At 46.1% G+C, this 23,739-nt stretch overlaps 1 protein-coding gene across 3 annotated transcripts in view; it reads right to left on the bottom strand.

Moving 5' to 3' along the window:
• Positions 1–23,739, bottom strand: part of ENTREP1 (endosomal transmembrane epsin interactor 1) — a 159,252-nt gene that overhangs the window by 13,085 nt on the left and 122,428 nt on the right. The window lies entirely within an intron of this gene.

Raw genomic sequence — 23,739 nt, 5'->3', positions numbered from 1 at the left:
TATTCCAATATGTAGTAGGTGTAATAATAATATCAGCAAATCCCTCCAATTAGAAATGTATTATATTTCTTCTGATCCGTTATGTCGCTTACCCCATGTGCAGGGCATTGCAGTAGCTTAGGTATCCATAGTTACAACCACTAACAACTAACTGTTACTATATGAGTGGTGTTTACCAAGGATACCTAAGATACTGCAATGCCCTGCCCATGGGGTAAATGATACAGCTATACTACCTAAAGGGAATGAAATAAAAAAAAGACAATAAGTTGTTTTTCTTTTTTTTTTATTTTTATAAAACCCCAAAAATTCTAACCACACACCAATTCCCCCATTAAGCATAAAGATATAAAAAAAAACAATTATTCAGTATTGCTGCTACTGTAAAAGTCCGATCTATAAAAATATGACATTTAATCCATACTGTAAACGCTGTAGTGCAAACAAATTTTGAAATGCTAGAACTTATGCTTTTTGGTTGTCTGATCTCTGCCAAAAAATGCAAAAAAAAATGGTCAAACGTCGCATGTACCCCAAAATGATATTAATAAAAACATCAACTTGCTCCACAAAAGACACAAGTCCTCATATAACTCAATAGACAGAAGAAAAAAAAGTTACGGGTCTCAGAAAATGGTGACATAAATAAACATTTTTTTTCATACTTAGTTAATATCGTTGAAAAAAGACAAATATTCATCAAGTTAACCGAGGGATGGGAAAGGACAAAAGGATGAGGCACAAATTTAAGAATTTTTTCTTTCATCAGTAACACAATTAAAAAACTGGACAAATTTGGTATCACCATAATTATACTGAACTGAACTTTTCACCACGTTTGGATTTTCTTTCCCATTTTGCAATATATAGTAAGGTAAAGTGAATGGCTTCATTTAAAACTACAATCCATTCCACAAAAAAACAGGCCCTTGTATGGCTATTTAAATTTAAAAATAAGAAAATGTATGGCTTTTGGAAGAGGAAAAAACAAAAAAAAAGAAAGAAAATTGTCTGTGGTGGGAAGGTGTTAATTAATTCTTTGCAATTATCAATTAGTGGGATGAATCTTTGTCATGCATTGTGTTGCATACGGATTTGCAATATGACAAGGATGAGTGACATGAATATGAGTAATATACAAACTACTTATTATATTCATATGATCATAATGTGTATAATTGTATTCTGGAATATGTTGCTTCAGACAAATAATTCCAGTAATTTAACCACATGGTACATTAGTCTAAGCTTATAATGATAGGACATCTATAATATAGCCAGAGATGCGTGCTTCTGTCTGAAGCCTTCATAGACTGCGCAAGCGCGACTCGCCTGCGCAGTCTGACTCCAGACAGAAGCACGCATGGAGCCGTTACAGGTAAGAGGAGTGTATGGCGCCGGAGATCACGGTATGCATAGACACTGAACACATACCGCGATCTCCGACGCCATACTTACCTGACCGGGAGGGCACGTATCAGGTTAGCTAAAGCTGACAATGAATTAAGGCTTGCAAGAGATGTCAAAAGCAATAAAAAAGGATTTTGGGGGTATGTCAAAAGTAAAAGAAAAGTCAAAGATGCTATAGGATTTTTACAGGATGAAAATGGAGAAATGGTAAGAGAGGATGTTGAGAAGGCCGAACTTTTTAATTCCTATTTTGCATCTGTTTTCTCTCAGAAAGAAAATGTAACATCAACTGATCTTCACTGTCCTTTTAAAGGAATAGAGGAATCCAAGTTATCTGTAAACAGAAAGATTGTGAGGGAATATTTAGCTAACATAAATGAGTTCAAGTCTCCAGGTCCAGATGAATTACACCCCAGAGTACTGAAGGAGATCGTAGAAGAAATTTTAGAACCACTCTCCATAATCTTTGAAAATTCTTGGAGAACAGGAGAAGTCCCAGAAGACTGGAGAAGAGCAAATGTTGTTCCTATCTTCAAAAAGGGGAAGAAGGTGGACCCAGGGAACTATAGGCCGGTGAGTCTGACTTCTATACCAGGAAAGATCTTTGAACAAATTATTAAACAACATGTATGTAAGTACATGGATAAGAATGAAGTGATTAACCAGAGTCAGCATGGGTTTGTAACTAACAAGTCATGTCAGACTAACTTAATTTCCTTCTATGACAGAATCACTGACTGGGTGGATCAGGGAAATGCTGTAGATATAGTATATCTTGACTTCAGCAAAGCATTTGACAAAGTATCTCACACCATCCTTATTGAAAAAATGACCAAGTATGCAATGGACCAGGCAACTGTTAGGTGGATTCATAACTGGCTTAGTGATCGGACTCAAAGGGTGGTTGTAAATGGCTTCACATCCAGCTGGATGAATGTCTCAAGTGGGGTACCACAGGGCTCCGTCCTGGGACCTGTATTGTTCAACATCTTTATCAATGATTTAGATGAAGGAATTGAGGGTAAACTGATTAAATTTGCTGATGACACAAAGCTAGGAGGGATAGCTAATACTAGAGAAGAGAGAGAGAGGATTCAAAAAGACCTAAATAAACTGGAGCAGTGGGCAGCAACCAACAGAATGGTTTTTAACAGGGAAAAATGCAAAGTACTACATCTGGGCAATAAAAATGAAAAAAGCATATACAGAATGGGAGGAATAGAGCTAAGCAACAGTACATGTGAAAAAGACTTAGGTATACTAATAGATCATAGACTGAACATGAGTCAACAGTGTGATGCAGCAGCAAAAAAGGCAAATACAATTCTGGGATGTATTAACAGAAGCATACAGTCTAGATCACGTGAAGTCATTATCGGTCTTTACTCCTCTTTGGTCAGACCTCATCTGGAATACTGTGTTACCACATTTTAAAAAAGACATAGACAAACTGGAGCAAGTTCAGAGAAGAGCGACCAGAATGGTGACTGGTCTGCAAACCATGTCCTATGAGGAACGGTTGCAGGATTTGGGAATGTTTAGCTTGCAAAAAAGAAGACTGAGAGGAGACTTAATAGCTGTCTACAAATATGTCAAGGGCTGTCACATTGTAGAAGGATCATCTTTATTCTCATTTGCACAAGGAAAGACTAGAAGCAATGGGATGAAACTAAATGGGAGGAGATACAGATTAGATATTAGAAAAAACTTTTTGACAGTTAGGGTGATTAATGAGTGGAACAGGCTGCCACGAGAGGTAGTGAGTTCCCCTTCAATGGACGTCTTCAAACAGAGGCTGGACAGACATCTGTCTGAGATGATCTAGTGAATCCTGCTTTGAGCAGGGGGTTAGACCAGATGACCCAGGAGGTCCCTTCCAACTCTACCATTCTATGATTCTATGATTCTATGAGAGTTGCAGCGGCACCTCTCTTCGCTGGAGACCGGGGCAGGAGTGAGGCGTCGGAATCGGCGCATGTGCATAGCGCTATCCGGCGCATTTTACTTAAGACACATTTGCAGTGTATCTTAAGCAAAATGGCGCCGGACAGCCCGGTATGGGCACAAGCAGACTCCGGCGCCGCACTCCTCCCCCGACCTCTGGCAGAACAGGACACAGCAGCGCTGGAGCACAGAGAAGAAAGGTGAGTATAAGTGTTTATTTTTTTGTATGTGTGCAGCTTGAAAGGGATGAGGGGTGCCATACATACCAGGATTGGGGGGTGAGGGGGCCACACATACCAGAATTGGGGTATGAGGGGTACCATACATACCAGTATTGGGGGATGAGGGGTACCAAGCATACCAGGATTGGGGGGATGAGGGGTACCATGCATACCAAGATTGTGGGGATGAGGGGACCATGCATACCAGGATTGTGGGGATGAGGGGACCATGCATACCAGGATGAGGAATGGGGTGCCATGCATACCAGGAAGAGGGGTACCGCACATACCAGGATTGGGGGGTGAGGGGACCATGCATACCAGGATTGGGGGGTGAGGGGACCATGCATACCAGGATTGGGGGGTGAGGGGTGCCATGCATACAAGAATAGGGATGAGGGGTACCATACATACCAGGATAGGAATGCGGGGTACCATGCATACCAGGATGAGGGATGGGGTGCTAAGCATATCAGGATGAGGGGTACCATGCATACCAGAATAGGGATGAGGGGTACCATGCATACCAGAATAGGAATGCAGGGTACCATGCATACCAGGATGAGGGATGGGGTGCCATGCATACCAGGATTGGGGGATGAGGAGGCCATACATACCAGGATTGGGGGATGAAGGGTGCCATACATATCAGAATAGGGATGAGGGGTACCATGCATACCAGGATAAGGGATGGGGTGCCATGCATACCAGGATAGGGATGAGGGGTGCCATGCATACCAGGATGAGGGATGGGGTGCCATGAATACCAGGTTTCTGGGATGAGGAGGCCATACATACCAGAATTGGGACGCGGGGTACCATGCATACCAGGATGAGGGATGGGGTGCCATGCATACCAGGATAGGGGGATGAGGAGGCCATACATACCAGGATTGGGGGATGAAGGGTGCCATACATACCAGAATAGGGATAAGTGGTACCATGCATACCAGGATAAGGGATGGGGTGCCATGCATACCAGGATAGGGATGAGGGGTGCCATGCATACCAGGATGAGGGATGGGGTGCCATGCATACCAAGATAGGGGGATGAGGAGGCCATACATACCAGGATTGGGGGATGAGGGGTGCCATACATACAAGAATAGAGATGAGGGGTACCATGCATACCAGGATGAGGGATGGGGTGCCATGCATACCAGGAAGAGGGGTACCGCACATACCAGGATTGGGGGGTGAGGGGACCATGCATACCAGGATTGGGGGGTGAGGGGACCATGCATACCAGGATGAGGAATGGGGTGCCATGCATACCAGGAAGAGGGGTACCGCACATACCAGGATTGGGGGGTGAGGGGACCATGCATACCAGGATTGGGGGGTGAGGGGACCATGCATACCAGGATTGGGGGGTGAGGGGTGCCATGCATACAAGAATAGGGATGAGGGGTACCATACATACCAGGATAGGAATGCGGGGTACCATGCATACCAGGATGAGGGATGGGGTGCTAAGCATATCAGGATGAGGGGTACCATGCATACCAGAATAGGGATGAGGGGTACCATGCATACCAGAATAGGAATGCAGGGTACCATGCATACCAGGATGAGGGATGGGGTGCCATGCATACCAGGATTGGGGGATGAGGAGGCCATACATACCAGGATTGGGGGATGAAGGGTGCCATACATATCAGAATAGGGATGAGGGGTACCATGCATACCAGGATAAGGGATGGGGTGCCATGCATACCAGGATAGGGATGAGGGGTGCCATGCATACCAGGATGAGGGATGGGGTGCCATGAATACCAGGTTTCTGGGATGAGGAGGCCATACATACCAGAATTGGGACGCGGGGTACCATGCATACCAGGATGAGGGATGGGGTGCCATGCATACCAGGATAGGGGGATGAGGAGGCCATACATACCAGGATTGGGGGATGAAGGGTGCCATACATACCAGAATAGGGATAAGTGGTACCATGCATACCAGGATAAGGGATGGGGTGCCATGCATACCAGGATAGGGATGAGGGGTGCCATGCATACCAGGATGAGGGATGGGGTGCCATGCATACCAAGATAGGGGGATGAGGAGGCCATACATACCAGGATTGGGGGATGAGGGGTGCCATACATACAAGAATAGAGATGAGGGGTACCATGCATACCAGGATGAGGGATGGGGTGCCATGCATACCAGGATGAGGGGTACCATACATACCAGGAAGGGGATGAGGGGTACCATACATACCAGGATGAGGGATGGGGTGCCATGCATACCAGGATTGGGGGATGAGTGGTGCCATGCATACTAGGATGAGGGACTGGGCACCATACATGCCAGGATTGGGGGATGAGGGGCGCCATGTATACCAAATTTGGGATGAGGGGGCCATGCATACCAGGATGAGAGATGGGGTGCCATGCATACCAGGATTGGGATGAGGGGTGCAATGTATACCAGATTTGGAATGAGGGGTGCCATATATACCAGGATTGGGGATGAGGGGTGCCATTCATACCAGGATTGGGGATGAGGGGTACCATGCATACCAGGATTGGGATGAGAGGTGCAATGTATACCAGATTTGGAATGAGGGGTGCCATATATACCAGGATTGGGGATGAGGTGTGCCATGCATACCAGAATTGGTTATGAGGCGTGCCATGCACACCAGGATTGGGGATGAGGTGTGCCATGCATACCAGGATTGGGGATGAGGGGTGCCATGCATACGAGGATTGGGGATGAGGGGCGCATTGCATACCAGGATTGGGGATGAGGGGCGCATTGCATACCAGGATTGGGGATGAGGGGTTCCATGCATACCAGGATTGGGAATAAAGGGTGCCATGCATACCAGGATTGGGGATGAGGGGTGCCATGCATTCCAGGATTGGGGATGAAGGATGCCATGCATTCCAGGATTGGGGATGAGGGGGCCATGCATACCAGGATAGGGATGAGGGGTGCCATGCATACTAGGATAGGGATGTGGGGGGGGGGCATGCATACCAGAATTCGGATGAGGGGCCATGCATACCAGGATAGGGATGAGGGGTACCATGTATACCAGGATAGGGATGAGGGGTACCATGCATACCAGGATTAGGGATGGGGTACCATTCATACCAGGATGAGGGGTACCATACATACCAGGATAGCGATGAGGTAATGAGGTATGGGGTACCATGCATACCAGGATAGGGATGAGGAGTGCCATGCATACCAGGATGGGGGTGAGGGGCCCATGCATACCAGGATTGGGTATGAGGGAGCCATGCATACCAGGATGAGGGATGAGGGGTGCCATGCATACCAGGATTAGAAGCAAAGGGTGTCATGCATACCAGGATTGGGGGTGAGGGGTGCCATGCATACCAGGATTGGGGGTGAGGGGTGCCATGCATACCAGAATTGGTTATGAGGCGTGCCATGCATACCAGGATTGGGGATGAGGTGTGCCATGCATACCAGGATTGGGGATGAGGGGTGCCATGCATACCAGGATTGGGGATGAGGGGCGCATTGCATACCAGGATTGGGGATGAGGGGTTCCATGCATACCAGGATTGGGGGATGAGGGGTGCCATACATACAAGAATAGGGATGAGGGGTACCATGCATACCAGGATGAGGGATGGGGTGCCATGCATACCAGGATGAGGGGTATCATACATACCAGGATGGGGATGAGGGGTACCATACATACCAGGATGAGGGATGGGGTGCCATGCATACCAGGATTGGGGGATGAGTGGTGCCATGCATACTAGGATGAGGGACTGGGCACCATACATGCCAGGATTGGGGGATGAGGGGCGCCATGCATACCAAATTTGGGATGAGGGGGCCATGCATACCAGGATGAGAGATGGGGTGCTATGCATACCAGGATTGGGATGAGGGGTGCAATGTATACCAGATTTGGAATGAGGTGTGCCATATATACCAGGATTGGGGATGAGGGGTGCTATTCATACCAGGATTGGGGATGAAGGATGCCATGCATTCCAGGATTGGGGATGAGGGGGCCATGCATACCAGGATAGGGATGAGGGGTGCCATGCATACCAGGATAGGGATGTGGGGGGGGGGCATGCATACCAGAATTCGGATGAGGGGCCATGCATACCAGGATAGGGATGAGGGGTACCATGTATACCAGGATAGGGATGAGGGGTACCATGCATACCAGGATTAGGGATGGGGTACCATTCATACCAGGATGAGTGGTACCATACATACCAGGATAGGGATGAGGTATGGGGCACCATGCATACCAGGATAGGGATGAGGAGTGCCATGCATACCAGGATGGGGGTGAGGGGCCCATGCATACCAGGATTGGGTATGAGGGAGCCATGCATACCAGGATGAGGGATGAGGGGTGCCATGCATACCAGGATTAGAAGCAAAGGGTGTCATGCATACCATGATTGGGGGTGAGGGGTGCCATGCATACCAGGATTGGGGGTGAGGGGTGCCATGCATACCAGAATTGGTTATGAGGCGTGCCATGCATACCAGGATTGGGGATGAGGTGTGCCATGCATACCAGGATTGGGGATGAGGGGTGCCATGCATACCAGGATTGGGGATGAGGGGCGCATTGCATACCAGGATTGGGGATGAGGGGTTCAATGCATACCAGGATTGGGGGATGAGGGGTGCCATACATACAAGAATAGGAATGAGGGGTACCATGCATAGCAGGATGAGGGATGGGGTGCCATGCATACCAGGATGAGGGGTACCATACATACCAGGATGGGGATGAGGGGTACCATACATACCAGGATGAGGGATTGGGTGCCATGCATACCAGGATTGGGGGATGAGTGGTGCCATGCATACTAGGATGAGGGACTGGGCACCATACATGCCAGGATTGGGGGATGAGGGGCGCCATGCATACCAAATTTGGGATGAGGGGGCCATGCATACCAGGATGAGAGATGGGGTGCCATGCATACCAGGATTGGGATCAGGGGTGCAATGTATACCAGATTTGGAATGAGGGGTGCCATATATACCAGGATTGGGGATGAGGGGTGCTATTCATACCAGGATTGGGGATGAGGGGTACCATGCATACCAGGATTGGGATGAGAGGTGCAATGTATACCAGATTTGGAATGAGGGGTGCCATATATACCAGGATTGGGGATGAGGTGTGCCATGCATACCAGAATTGGTTATGAGGCGTGCCATGCATACCAGGATTGGGGATGAGGTGTGCCATGCATACCAGGATTGGGGATGAGGGGTGCCATGCATACGAGGATTGGGGATGAGGGGCGCATTGCATACCAGGATTGGGGATGAGGGGCGCATTGCATACCAGGATTGGGGATGAGGGGTTCCATGCATACCAGGATTGGGAATAAAGGGTGCCATGCATACCAGGATTGGGGATGAGGGGTGCCATGCATTCCAGGATTGGGGATGAAGGATTCCATGCATTCCAGGATTGGGGATGAGGGGGTCATGCATACCAGGATAGGGATGAGGGGTGCCATGCATACCAGGATAGGGATGTGGGGGGGGGGCATGCATACCAGAATTCGGATGAGGGGCCATGCATACCAGGATTGGGATGAGGGGTACCATGCATACCAGGATTAGGGATGGGGTACCATTCATACCAGGATGAGGGGTACCATACATACCAGGATAGGGATGAGGTATGGGGTACCATGCATACCAGGATAGGGATGAGGAGTGCCATGCATACCAGGATGGGTGTGAGGGGCCCATGCATACCAGGATTGGGTATGAGGGAGCCATGCATACCAGAATGAGGGATGAGGGGTGCCATGCATACCAGGATTAGAAGCAAAGGGTGTCATGCATACCAGGATTGGGGGTGAGGGGTACCATGCATACCAGGATTGGGGGTGAGGGGTGCCATGCATACCAGAATTGGTTATGAGGCGTGCCATGCATACCAGGATTGGGGATGAGGTGTGCCATACATACCAGGATTGGGGATGAGGTGTGCCATGCATACCAGGATTGGGAATAAAGGGTGCCATGCATACCAGGATTGGGGATGAGGGGTGCCATGCATTCCAGGATTGGGGATGAAGGATGCCATGCATTCCAGGATTGGGGATGAGGGGGCCATGCATACCAGGATAGGGATGAGGGGTGCCATGCATACCAGGATAGGGATGTGGGGGGGGGGGCATGCATACCAGAATTCAGATGAGGGGTCATGCATACCAGGATAGGGATGAGGGGTACCATGTATACCAGGATAGGGATGAGGGGTACCATGCATACCAGGATTAGGGATGGGGTGCCATGCATACCAGGATAGGGATGAGGGGTACCATTCATACCAGGATGAGGGGTACCATACATACCAGGATAGGGATGAGGTATGGGGTACCATGCATACCAGGATAGGGATGAGGAGTGCCATGCATACCAGGATGGGGGTGAGGGGCCCATGCATACCAGGATTGGGTATGAGGGAGCCATGCATACCAGGATGAGGGGTGCCATGCATACCAGGATTAGAAGCAAAGGGTGTCATGCATACCAGGATTGGGGGTGAGGGGTGCCATGCATACCAGGATTGGGGGTGAGGGGTGCCATGCATACCAGGATTGGGGGTGAGGGGTGTCATGCATACCAGGATTGGGGGTGAAGGGTGCCATGCATACCAGAATTGGGGATGAGGGGTGCCATGTATACCAGGATGGGGATGAGGGGTGCCATGCATTCCAGGATAGGGATGAGGGGAACCATGCATACCAAGATAAAGATGAGGGGTGCCATGCATACCAGGATAGGGATGAGGGGTGCGATGCATACCAGGATAGGATGGTGGGGACAGGATGGGGGCAGCACAAATACCAGGAGGGGGGCAGCACAAATACCAGGAAGGGGGCAGCACATACCAGCATGGGAGACCATATACCAATAAAAATGCTCGCTACCGGGGCGTAGAACGGGTTCAATAGCTAGTACAGTATAACCTGGTATACATCCAGGGCCGCCATCAGGGCATTACTGCCCTTACTGCTGTATGGGTCCCGGTGAACAGCAGTAAAAAGCAGGGGCCCGGTTCGGAGCCCACTCTCTTGTGCTTCTGCTCACCGGGCCCCGGGGTATCGCGTGCTGGCGTGCTGCCGGTGGCGGCATATATCTCGGTGCAGGGAGCTTCTGCCTTGGAGCTCTCACAGCCGAATGGCCATGCAGCTCCAAGGGAGTCCCTCCGCCTCTTCTGTGAAGCGCTGGAGTCGGCGTGTACGTGATAACATCATCGCGTACCAGCCAGTATCATGCGCAATTTTTTAAATAGAATTAATTAAATTATCTTGGGGATGGAAGCATATGATGAACTGGGAGTGGGGAGTGTGCAGAGCATATGATGAACTGGGACTGGGGAGTGGGCAGAGCATATGATGAACTGAGACTGGGGAGTGGGCAGAGCATGTGATGAACTGGGACAGGGGAGTGGCAGAGCATATGATGAACTGGGAGTGGGCAGGGCTTATGATGAACTGAGACTGGGCAGAGCATTTGATGAACTGGGACTGGGGAGTGGACAGAGCATATGGTGAACTGGGAGTGGGCAGAGCATATGATGAACTGGGAGTGGGGGGTGGGCAGAGCATATGATGGACTGGGGAGTGGGCACAGCATATGATAAACTGGGAGTGGGCAGAGCATAAGATGAACTGGGAGTGGGCAGAGCATATGATGAAATGGGATTGGGGAGTGGGCAGAGCATATGATGAACTGGGACTGGGGAGTGGGCAGAGAATAAGATGAACCTAAGAGTGGGGAGTGCGCAGAACATATGATGAACTGGGACTGGGGAGTGGGCAGAGCATATGATGAACTGGGACTAGGGAGTGTGCAGAGCATATGATGAACGGGGAGTGGGCAGGGCTTATGAACTGGGACTGGGCAGAGCATATGATGAACTGGGACTGGACAAAGCATATGGTGAACTGGGAGTGGGCAGAGCATATGATGAACTGGAAGTGGGGGGTGGGCAGAGCATATGATGGACTGGGGAGTGGGCAGAGCATATGATGAGCTGGGACTGGGGAGTGGGCAGAACATATGATGAACTGGGAGTGGGGAGAGCATATGATGGACTGGGACTGGGCAGAGCATACGATGAACTGGGACTGGGCAGAGCATATGATGAACTGGGACTGGAGAGTGGGCAGATCATATGATGAACTGGGAGTGGGGGGTGGGGAGAGCAAATAACTAGGAGTGGGGGCGGGGAGAGCTGATGATGAATTAGGAGTGGGGGGAGAGCAAATGAAGAATGGGGGTGGGGAGAGCAAATGATGAATTGGGAGTGGGGGGTGGGGAGAGCAAGTTAATTGGGAGTGGGGATGGGGAGAGCAAATAATGAATTGAGGGCGGGGTAGCGCAAATAATGATGAATTGAGCATGGGGGTGGGGAGAGCAAATGATAATGAATTGGGGTGGGGGACAATAAATGATGATTAATTGGGGGTGGGGGAGAGTAAATGATGATGCAATGGGGATGGGAGAGAGAGAGAGGACATGGCAAAATGAATTGGGGTATGTAAATATAATGAATTGGGAGAGGGGGCGTTGAGGATGGTGGAGTGTGACTGGTAATGAATTGGGGGAAAGAGTGCAGGTTCTAATTAATGTATACATTTATTAGGTGGGGAAAGTGGCTATTTACAGACAGTGGGGACACAGTGGTGAATTACAATTTATATTTGGAATGGTGGGTTGCAAAATAGCTAATTATATATTAATGGTGGGTTCAGCTGCGTAATGTAGAAGTTGGGGAATGTGCTCTACATAACTGTGTGTTATTTTATGCACAGATGAGTCCTGGCTGGAAGAAGTGATGGCGTTCTGCGCTGGATGAAGGAGAAAAGTGATGATGAAGGACTTCACCTAGAGACGTCACCGGTGACTCAGTGTGTTATCTGTTCACTGACACTATACACCATGTACAGAGCTCCTGTGTATAATGACACTTATGGTAATATTAGTATTGTTTTTTTTTATTAATGATCAGTATTGTAGTATTCGGACACTATGTGGTGGCAATATGTGGTCTGGTCATGTTGTGGCGGTATTTGGTCCTTGTATGTGGTATTATTCGGTCACTATGTGGTGGTAATATGTGGTCTAGTCATGGTGTGGCGGTATTCCTTGTATGTGGTATTATTCTGTCATTATGTGGTGGTAATATGTGGTCTGGCTATGGTGTGATGGCATTTGTCTCTTGTGATATTATTGGTCATTTTAAAACATTTATGTGATACATTCCCTTAAAGAAAAATAAATAAAAATATACCTAAAAAGAGGACTGGATATTTTAAGAAATGTTTAATAGGTTAGAGTAGAGCCCGGCCGGAAGAGTCTACCTTGTCGTGGTGGTGGCTTAAAAAATCTTTTGGCCAAAACAAAAGCTGATGGCTATGTGATATGGTGTTCGATGGGAACTGTTAATGTGTGATTGGTGAGGATGTGGTGCAGAAGTGGAGTTTTTCCAAGAGTGGGCGATGTGACTGTGGAAGATTCGAGGGATGGAGGCGGAGCTGGGGTGGAGGCAGAGTCTCAAGGGGGCCCGAAAATGTTGCTAGTATGGGGCCCAGAAATTCCTGGTGGCAGCCCTGTATACATCTAAGCTTATTGTGACGCTGAGTCACTTCTCACGGACAAGCCGAGAGTCGGGATAGTCAAGGAGTCCGAGGTCAAAAGCCAGGAGGGTTTGTCATAAACAGAGGGAAGAGACAAAGGCGTAGTCAGGTAATGGTCTGAGGTCAAAATACCAGGAAGATAACGGATCAGAACAAAGGGGTTAAACAGACGGATGGTCAGAATGAGGTCCAAGGTCAGGCAACAAAAGATCATCAAGCAAAACACTAGGCACAGAGAAAACCAACCACACTTAACTTAGGCTACGTCTGGCAGAGGTCTGGGTCTAACAGCCCAGCTAAGTAGCCAAGCAATCACCTGCGACAATGAACACCTGGAAACAGTCAGCACCTCCCAGTCTCAAATTGGATGGCCGAGCTGTCAATCAAAACACCAACAGCTCAGCATGCCCCTGCACCAGACTGATCACTGAGCTGTCAAAGTACTGACAGCTTCAGAACGCCCCTGTACCAGACTGGACAGCTAAGCCATCAGTAGCTACATCCCAGACACACTGAGGGGTGCAATCATGACAGTACCCCTCTTCTAGAGGGGGCCAACAGACCCCCATGTTTCCCAGGAAATTTTAGATGGAAGACACTGACTAACCGCTCAGCCTTCATATCTTGAGCTGGGACCCAGGATCTCTCTTCTTGCCCGTATCCCCTGCGGTCGATGAGGTACTGGAGGGAATTTAGGACCCTACGAGAATTCACAACCCTCTGAACCTCATACTCCAAGCCACCATCAACAGAAACTGGAGGAGGCAGGGATGAGGGAGACACTGCAGGAGGCGCAAAACTCCTTTAATAGGGATTTATGGAACACGTTAGGGATGAGAACAAATGGAGGAAGCTTTAATTTGAATGCCACCAGATTGACCACATCCAGCATCTCATATGGATCAATAAACTTTGGACCCAATTTCGCTGACGGCGCTTTAAGTTTAATATTCCTAGATGACAACCAAACCTTATCCCTAATCTTAAAAACAGTACCCACCGAATGTCTTCTATCGGCCTTCCATTTTTTTGTGAATCTGAGCGGTCCCAATATTTTTTTAAACCTCCCTCCAGACATCCCCAAGTCTCTGCACGGCGACCTCTACCTCAGGACATTCAGAATTAATCCTAGAAAATTCACCAAAATGGGGATGAAAACTATAATTACATAAAAACCGTGAGGTTTCAGCAGACTGATTTACTCGACTGTTACTTGACTGAAAAAAAATTCAGCGAGAGGTAAAAACAGAGACCAGTGCTCCTGCCGAGCTGCCACAAAGCACCTTAAAATTTGTTCCAAAGATTGATTTGTCTTCTCAGTCTGACCATTGGTTTCAGGGTGGTAAGCAGATGAAAATGACCAGGGCTGTGGAGTCGGTAAGCCAAACCTCCGACTCCTCAATTTCCATGACACCGACTCCACGGCTCCGACTCCCTCATACATGGCTCATGTTTAAGTGATAAATTTACTGTAGCACAGATTAATCTCAGCTAAAAGTCTAGACCCTTAGATCAGGAATAGGACACACATTTATAGGACATTTCATAACTTTTCCAAATTCTTATGAAAAAATATTCCCCACAAACTGCATTGAACTACTGTAGCCAATTTATTATATATTTTAGAAGTCAGAGTCGGTCCATTTTATACCGACTCCGACTCCACCAAAATGGGCTCCGACTCCGACTCCACGACTCTGACTTCGACTCCACAGCCCTGAAAATGACAAGTCAATCATTTACCACAAAAAAACTCCAGAATTTGGAGATAAATTGCACTCCCCTATCAGACACAATGTTAGGAGGGATTCCATGTAACCTTACAATATGAGAAATAAACACCCTGAAGAGTGTCTCTGCATTAGGTAATCCCGACAAAGGAACAAAATAAGCTTGCTTGCTGAATTGGTCAACTACCTCCCAGATAGCAGTTTTCCCACCAGACAGAGGCAAATCCGTGATGAAATTTCTGGAATTGGCAATGGAGCCAATTCCCTGGCCGGCCGGTTAGGACAGACTTTAGCGCGTACGCAGACTTCAAAGGCGGATACAAAATCTTTAATATCATTATTGATGGACGGCCACCAAAAAAGTCTAGCAATGGCTTTCTCTGTAGCAGTAACCCCAGGATGACCACCTCAAGACGGAATCATTAAACCCCCGTAACAGACGCAATCTTAGGTACACAGGCACAAATAATTTGGACCCTGGAGTAGCGGAAAGAGCCAGTGACGGGACTTTATGGATCTCCTCTTACAACCCCGAGGTTACCATAGAAACCACAATAACCTGAGGAATAATGGAGGATGGAGGTTCTGGATGAGAAACCGAATAGAGACTATGAGATAATGCGTCAGCTTTCACATTCTTAGACCCCGGCCTGAATGTGATAGAAAAATTAAACTTAGAGAAAAACAAGGACCGTCTCGCCTGTCTAGGAGTTAGCTGTTTAGCTGATTCTATGTAAGCTAGATTCTTGTGATCAGTGACCACAGTAACTGAATGAACTGCCCTCTCCAAAAAATGCCTCCATTCCACAAAAGCCAATATAACAGCAAGTAGCTCACAATTCCCAACATCATAATTTCTTTCCAAAGATAAGAATTTTTTAGAAAAAAAAGCATATGGACGCAGGATAGTCAGAGTTTTGAGCCCCTGCGATGAAACTGTCCCTACCCCGAAGCATCCACCTCCACAATGAATGTTTCTTGGAGATCTGGTTGGATTAGAATGGGAGCAGACATGAAATACTCTTCATTTTTCAAAGCCCTGATAGCATCCAGTGACCAAACCTTGAGATTCATCCACTTACGTAACAGGTCAGTAAGAGGTTTAGCAATCTGAGAAAAGCCCTTGATAAATTTCCTATACTAGTTGGTGAATCCCAGAAAACGTTGCAAAGCTTTAAAATCATGAGGTTGAACCCAATCAATTATGGCCTGCACCTTCCCAGGGTTCATCCTAAACCCTTCTGCTGACAAGATAAACCCCAATAATGAAATTTCCTGAACAGAAAAAAACACATTTCTCTAATTTAGCAAACAGACAGTTCTCCCTCAACCTTTGTAATAAAACACAGACATGTTCCTGGTGAGAGTCCAAACCGGGAGAGAAAATTAGAATATCATCCAGGTAAATCACAACATATCTTCCAATGGAGGTAAGTATTCAGAAAATTAATTATCTGACCCTGCAACTGATATTGTGATGATTCCAGACTCTGGCATTCCTTTGCCAGATCCTGAGTCATCTGCGTCAAATTCACTACCTGGTCACTATGCGTGTGAACAGGATCCACACTGGCGGAAAAAAAAAATCGTATAGGCCAGATGTAATGTGATGCTGAGTCACTTCTCACAGACAAGCCGTGAGTTTGTATAGTCAAGGAGTCTGAGGGTACGTCACAAACAGAGGAGGCATCGTCAGGTAATGGTCCGATGTCAAAATACCAGGAAGATAGTGGATCAAAACAAAAGGGTTAAACAGACAGATGGTCAGAAAGAGGTCCAAGGTCAGGCAACAAAAGATCAAAACACTAGGCTCAGAGAAAACCAACCACACTTAGCTGAAGCAACGTCTGGCAGAGGTATGGGACTAACAGCCCAGCTAAGTAATCACCTGGGACAATGAATACCTGGAAACAGCCAGCACCTCCCAGTCTCAGATTGGACGGCCGAGTTGTCAATCAAAACACCGACAGCTCAGCACACCCCTGCACCAGACTGGACACTGAGCTCTTAATCAAAGTACTGACAGCTTCAGCACGCCCCTGTACCAGATTTGACGACTGAGTTGTCAGTAACTGCATCCCAGACACACTGAGGGGTGGAATTGTGACACTTATAATGATAGGACATATAGCCTGGTATACATCTAAGCTTATTATCATAGGACATATAGTCTGGTATACATCTAAGCTTATAATGATAAGACATATAGCCTGGTATACATCTAAGCTTATAATGATAGCACATGTAGCCTGGTAAATATATGAAAATCAATACTTTACGCTGAAATGTTTCTGCGTTGTGTTACGTCAACACTTTGAGCAGCACTACAACACTGCATGAGGTTTTATTATTTTCGGGGTGACTCGAAGATTTTTTTAGCAACTTTCTTTATGAAACAAGTTTTTTTATAGTATGAGTCATTACAAATGCAGTGATACCAATTAAGTTGATATACGTTTCATTAATAATTATTTTTTTTTCTGTAAAACCATAAGGTGCTGCAGTTAGCATTGACTGTGGCATCTGATGGGGTTAAATGACCAGTTCATAGGACTAATTATGTGAAAGGGACTGATTAGAAAAACAAGTGATCAAGAATTTAAAATGAAAAAAAAAAACAACAAACCTACAAGTATGCTCACTGATTAACAAGGAAGGTGACAAAACAATGGTAAGAATGTCCTTGGGAGTCAAAAAAAGGAAAAATAGAATGTGTAAGTAAATCAGTTGAAAAATCTTACTACATAAAGAGCTTAATATTGAGGTGAGTCCGAGAAAAACATCAGCTGACGTTGAAGCGATGACTCTGTTGTTGTAGATGACGTCGATGAAAGGGAACATTTTCCTATTGAATTTTTAAATAGCTTAACCCCATCAGGCATGCCAAGTCATTGCCTTAGACTTAAGGTGGGTAGCATTATTATGCTGAGAAATTTGAATACAAAACAAGGACTCTGCAATGGTACACAATTAGTTGTAACATCATTGAATAGAAATGTTCTTGAGGAAGAGATTTTAACAAGATCAGCTGAAGGTGATAAGGCATATAGAGAGATTTCCACGCGATCTGCCCTGGGCAATTCACTTTTTGAATTGGCGAACGTCTCTGTAATCTTCTACATTTTATTTTTGTTTTCCGTAATGCCATTTACCAATTTATTAATTATGATAACTTTGTTGTTTATCTTGTAAAAAGGCAAATAGACATGGGTCATTTGAGTTAGTTTTTATTATGTAGAGCATAATTATGTTCTAGCTTCCGAAACGTACTTGTTTCGGAACTCGGGCTGCCAGTAGTTAAGAAAAGAATAAACTCAATTTTATAAGAATTGTTATTAAATAAGTCTTATAGTATAAGACTTATAATATACAAGAAGCACATAAGAGAGATCCCATTTAAGGGGTTGTCTAAGACTTTTACATTGATGGCCTATCCTTAGGATACGTCATCAATACCTGATCCGTGGAGGTGTAACAGCCAGCACCCCCGCTGATCAGCTGTACCCGGTGCTCTATTAATTCGAAAAAGAGGAGGATGTGCGGTACCCGGCTGCGGCCACTATACAGTTGAAGGAGCTGTGCCGCTATGCAGCTGAGCATATCCGGCCGTAAATGTTTATGGACTTATTGGTACAGTAATATTTAAGTCATAGTATTCAGTTAATTAGTATATATTTGTAGTGGGATACTAACAAAAATATACTTTATTATAAATTATATTAAAAATACCAATTCACAAAGAATAAATAGGTGGTGGATGTACCCGGTCACGGACACTATTCTATTGATGGAGATGTGCAGCTCCGCCAACCGAGCACACCCGGCCACTCCCAGTGCCGGGAACAGCTCATCGGCGGGAGTGCTGAGTATTGCTCCCACACCAATTGGATATTGAGGTCCTATCCTAAGAATAAACCATCAATGTAAAAGTCCTGGACCAATAATTTAATAGTTACAAATGTTGCAATTAAAACATTTACTTTAACATGTATGTTCAGAAAACGTTTAAAATAAATAAATCGATTTATCTAGAAAGGCAAAAAAAAAAAACACACCTTACAAAGCAAAATTTTATAAAAAAAAAAAACATATATACATATATGACACTCTGAATATGGTCAGGCAAAAATTTAAAAATAAGCTTCATTCTAAAAAAACAAAACATTAGCTGCGCCCTTTAGGGGTTAAATTCTGTTGCCAAATCTTTTGCCATTAGTTTGTTTTAGAGTAAAAAACAAAATTTGTGGCAGAAAATCTACAAAGAAAAACATTGCATGTAAATAAAAATGCATAAACCATCTGGAAAGTCTCCTGCCAGCCTAGCTCTGCTGTTCCAGGGTTCCCCCTCCACACTGGTTTTTGTTTACATTCCAGCAGCTATAATGTAACTGCCATTCCAGTATCTCATGGGACCACTGAGGCCAATGAGTGGCTACAGAGGTCATATTATGTCATTGCTGCTGGAAAGAAAGAGGTAAATAAGGACTAAGAACCACAAGAGCATCTAAGCTGGAGCCATGAGGGATTTAACAAAAGAATGTTGTTTCTTTTTGTAACTCATAAACAAACCTTTTTGATATAGTATGCTACATGCCCAAAAGACAAATCAAAATGATAACAATAAAAAAATAGAATTAGACTTACCGGTAATTCGGTTTCTAATAACCCACCACGACAGCACACAGGGCGATGTAACCCCACCCTAATAGGGACAGGAAATACGAAGAGGTTTAAATAGCCCCTCCCACATCCTCCCTCCATTGTTATTACAAAGGACCACAAGAGTATAGATGCTTCAAATTAATTTTTATTTCTACTGATCAAGCTGTCGTAGAAACAATAAGCGAGGGGGAGGGAATTACCCATGCTGTCGTGGTGGGTTATTAGAAACCGAATTACCGGTAAGTCTAATTTTATTTTCTCTAATAACCCCCCACAACAGCACACAGGAGGTATACCAAAAATATACTAGGGAGGGCCAATAGCCTGAAGGATCTTCCTTCCGAAGGCTAAATCTCCAACAGACATTAGGTCTAGTCTGTAGTGTTTGGAGAAAGTATGAATTGAGGACCATGTGGCAGCTCTGCAAATCTGTTTGATGGATGCGCTGGCTTTTTCGGCCCAGGAGACAGATATCAACCTTGTAGAATGGGCCATGAGCTTTGCTGGAATAGGTAGATCCTGGATCTGGTAAGCCTCCGTAATGGCCATCTAAATCCAGTTGGCTATTGTGGATTTTGATGCTTTCTTTCCTCTGTTTGGACCTTGTGTATGGACAAATAGGTTGTTGTCTTTCCTTCCTTCTTCTGTTTCCTGAAGATAGTGCAGTACTATTCTGCGAACATCCAGAGTGTGGAATTCCTTCTCTTTTTTGTCTTTTGGGTTGTCACAAAAAGATGGCAGGATTATCTCCTGAGATCTGTGGAAATTTGAGACCACCTTAGGTAGAAATGAAGGGTCAAGTTGGAAAATTAGACGATCTTCCAGGATTCTCAGGTAGGGTTCGTTGACCGAAAGGGCCTGTAGTTCACACACTCTTCTGGCTGTAGTTATTGCCACCAGGAAAGCCGTTTTCCAGGTCAGCCTGTCCAGTCTTATGGTTGATAAGGGCTCAAAGGGTGGAAAGGTTAACCCTTTCAGAACAATGTTAAGGCCCAAGGGGAACCAGGTCTGTTACTCTAGGGTGGATGCGGGTGGCTGCTGTCATAAATCTTCTCACCCACTGAAGTTCCGCTAGTCTTTGATTGAAGTATTAACTTAACGCCCCTACCTGGACCTTAAGAGTACTAGATATGAGACCTTTGTCCAGACCTTCTTGTAAAAGGTCTAGAATCTGAGCCACATCAGCCCTATGAGGGTCTGGGCGAGTGGGTGCACAACACCTTAAGAAGGTTTTCCAGATCTTATGGTAAATGGTGTTCGTTACAGGTTTCCTGCTCTTCTGGAGAGTTTTGATGACTTTCTTTGAGAGGCCTCTTGTTTTTAATATCAGGAATTCAAAAGCCAGGCAGTTAGGTGTAGTCTCTCGGGATCCGGATGGTGAATCGGTCCCTGGAGAAGGAGATCCTTGATGGGAGTAAGGATTAGAGGGCTCTCCACACTCAGACTGGTTAACGTTCCGAACCAACTTCTTTTTGGCCAGCGAGGGGCCACTAGGATTACTCTGGTCCCTTCGGTCCTTATCTTCTGTAAGGTTTTTTAAAGAATAGGTAATGGGGGAAAGGCATACGCTAGTTTGAATTACCATTTGTAAGCGAATGCGTCCACGCCAAGGCAAGGGCCGTTTGGATCCAGGAAGAAATATTGAGGTACTTTCGCGTTCTGGTGTCCGGCGAAGAGATCTACCTCTGGATAGCCCCATCTCTCGTCTAACATCTGGAAGATGTCTGGGTTTAGGCTCCACTCTCCTAGATGAATCTTTGTTCTGCTTAAGAAGTCGGCCTGGATATTGACTGAACCTTTGATATGAAGAGCCGACAAGGATAGAAGATGTTCTTCGGCCCAGGAGAATATTCTTGCTGAGATTGCTTTTAAGCTTTCATATCTTGTGCCCTCTTGATGACGAAGGTGGGCTACCGTGGTGATATTGTCTGAAAATATCTGAATGTGAGATTTTTGGACCAGAGGCTCTGCTGCTCTAAGGACTTCCTCTACGGCTTTTAGTTCTCTGAAATTTGATGAGCATTGGCTCACCTCTTTGGTCCATATACCCTGGAATAGCTCTTGGGAGACCATGGCTCCCCATCCCTTTTCGCTGGCATCCACGTTTATGGTTACTAGCGGATTCTGGATCCATGGTACTCCTCTGTTCAGATTTTTTTCGTTCAGCCACCAGAATAGAGAGGTCCTTACTCGTGGTGGTATAGGGATTCTCTTGTTCAGAGACCGTGGGGATCCATCCCAATTCGTAGGATGTGGGTCTGTAATGTTCGGGTATGCGCCTGAGCCCAGGCCACCATCTGAATACAGGATGTCATAGACCCCAGGACCGACATGGCGTCTCTTAATGATACTGATCTTCTGCTCTTTACGACATTGATTTTTGCTTTTATCATGACCTGTTTTTGTTTGGGCAGGAATGACATCTGGCTGTGGGAATCCAATAGTACTCTTAGAAACGTTTTTGTCATGGAGGGAACCATATCTGATTTTTTCTGATTCAATAACCAGCCCAGAGATGATAGGATATGAGTGGTCAACTGTAGATGTTCTCGGAGTACTGGTACTGAGGGCCCGATTAACAACAGGTTGTCGAGGTATGGTACTATTGAAATGTTCTGACCCCTGATATAAGCCATGACTTCTGCCATGACTTTTGTAAATATTCGCGGGGCTGATGAAATTCCAAATAGGAGAACATTGAATTGATAGTGGACTATTTGATCCCCCTGATCCACTGCGAATCTTAGGAACCTCCTGTGAAGTGGATGTATGGGGATGTGGTAATATGCATCCTGGAGGTCGATTGTGGCCATGACATGGTCCTGTCTTATCAGGGGGACCGTCGACCTGATGGATTCCATTTTGAATCGTTGGTAGTGGATATACTGATTAAGTGGCCTTAGATTGATTATAACTCTGTATGAGCCATTTGTTTTTTTTATTAGGAAGAGTCTGTAATAATGTCCTGTGCCTATGTCTCTTGTAGGAACCAGGGATATCACCCCTCAGGACAATAGGTCTGTAAGACCGGATATCAGGGTGGCCTGACGACTCTGAGAGGAGAGTGGTGTTAACCTTATCCTCTCTGGAGGATAGGAGGAGAAATTTATTTTTACTCCGAACTCGACAACCCTCAGGACCCATGGGTCTGAGCAGATTTCTTTCCACTGAGGAAGAAAATTCGAGATGCGGCCCCTGACTGTCCTGACGTCATGGTCTGTTCTGACGTTGGTTTTGGGAGAGAAAAAGATTTTTGCCTCCTCTACCTTTTGGGTAGCTCCATCGTCCTGTTTTGCCTTTACCCCTATATTGAGGGGTCTGCTCTTGCGAGGGACGAAAAGGCCTCTTCCTCACATTGCTAGGTTCCGGGAGGGCCTTCTTCTTGTCTGAGGCCTTCTCTAGAAGATCATCTAGGGCTGGCCCGAACATGTATTTCCCCTTAAAGGGGATAGAACAAAACTTCATTTTTGATGCCATGTCACCGTTCCAGGATTTCAACTATAGGGCCCTTCTTATAGAGTTTGATAGCCCAGATGCTCATGCCACCACTCTCACGGATTCTGCAGAGGCGTCTGCTAAAAACCCCGTAGCTTTCTGTAGAAGCGGTAGGGATGCCAAGATGTCTTCTCTGGGGGTGCCTGAAACTAGGTATTTCTCCAGTCGATCTAGCTAATGAGCCATTGATCGAGCTACGCCTGTAGAGACTGCGTTGGTGCTTAATAGTGTTGCCGAGGTCTTCCAGGATTTTCTGAGTAGTCCCTCCATTTTGTGTTCCAAGGGGTCTTTTAATTGAGAGGAATCTACAAAGGGCAGTGTGGTTTTCTTTGCTACTTGTGCAATCTGGATATCCACTCTTGGGACTTCAGACCAGCATTCTGCCGTCTCATTGTCTACAGGAAATCTATCCCTTAACTCTGTAGGGGTATTTAATCTCTTTTCTGGAGATTCCCACTCCTCTAAGACTAAGTCCCTAATACTCTGGTGTATAGGGAATACCAATTTTTTCCTGGAACGTAGCCCCCCAAACATCTGATCCTGTACTGTTTGGGGCACTTTTTCTTCCTCGACCTCCATAGTTCTCCTTACTGCCATGAGGAGTTCCTCCAAACTATCTGATGGAAAGTAATATCTCTC

The sequence above is a fragment of the Phyllobates terribilis genome, unplaced genomic scaffold, assembly GCF_046119375.1.
Source record: "Phyllobates terribilis strain yellow unplaced genomic scaffold, ASM4611937v1 Scaffold_1__5_contigs__length_1240528914, whole genome shotgun sequence".
Classification (NCBI taxonomy): Eukaryota; Metazoa; Chordata; class Amphibia; order Anura; family Dendrobatidae; genus Phyllobates; species Phyllobates terribilis.
This window is presented reverse-complemented; position numbering and strand designations above follow the sequence as displayed.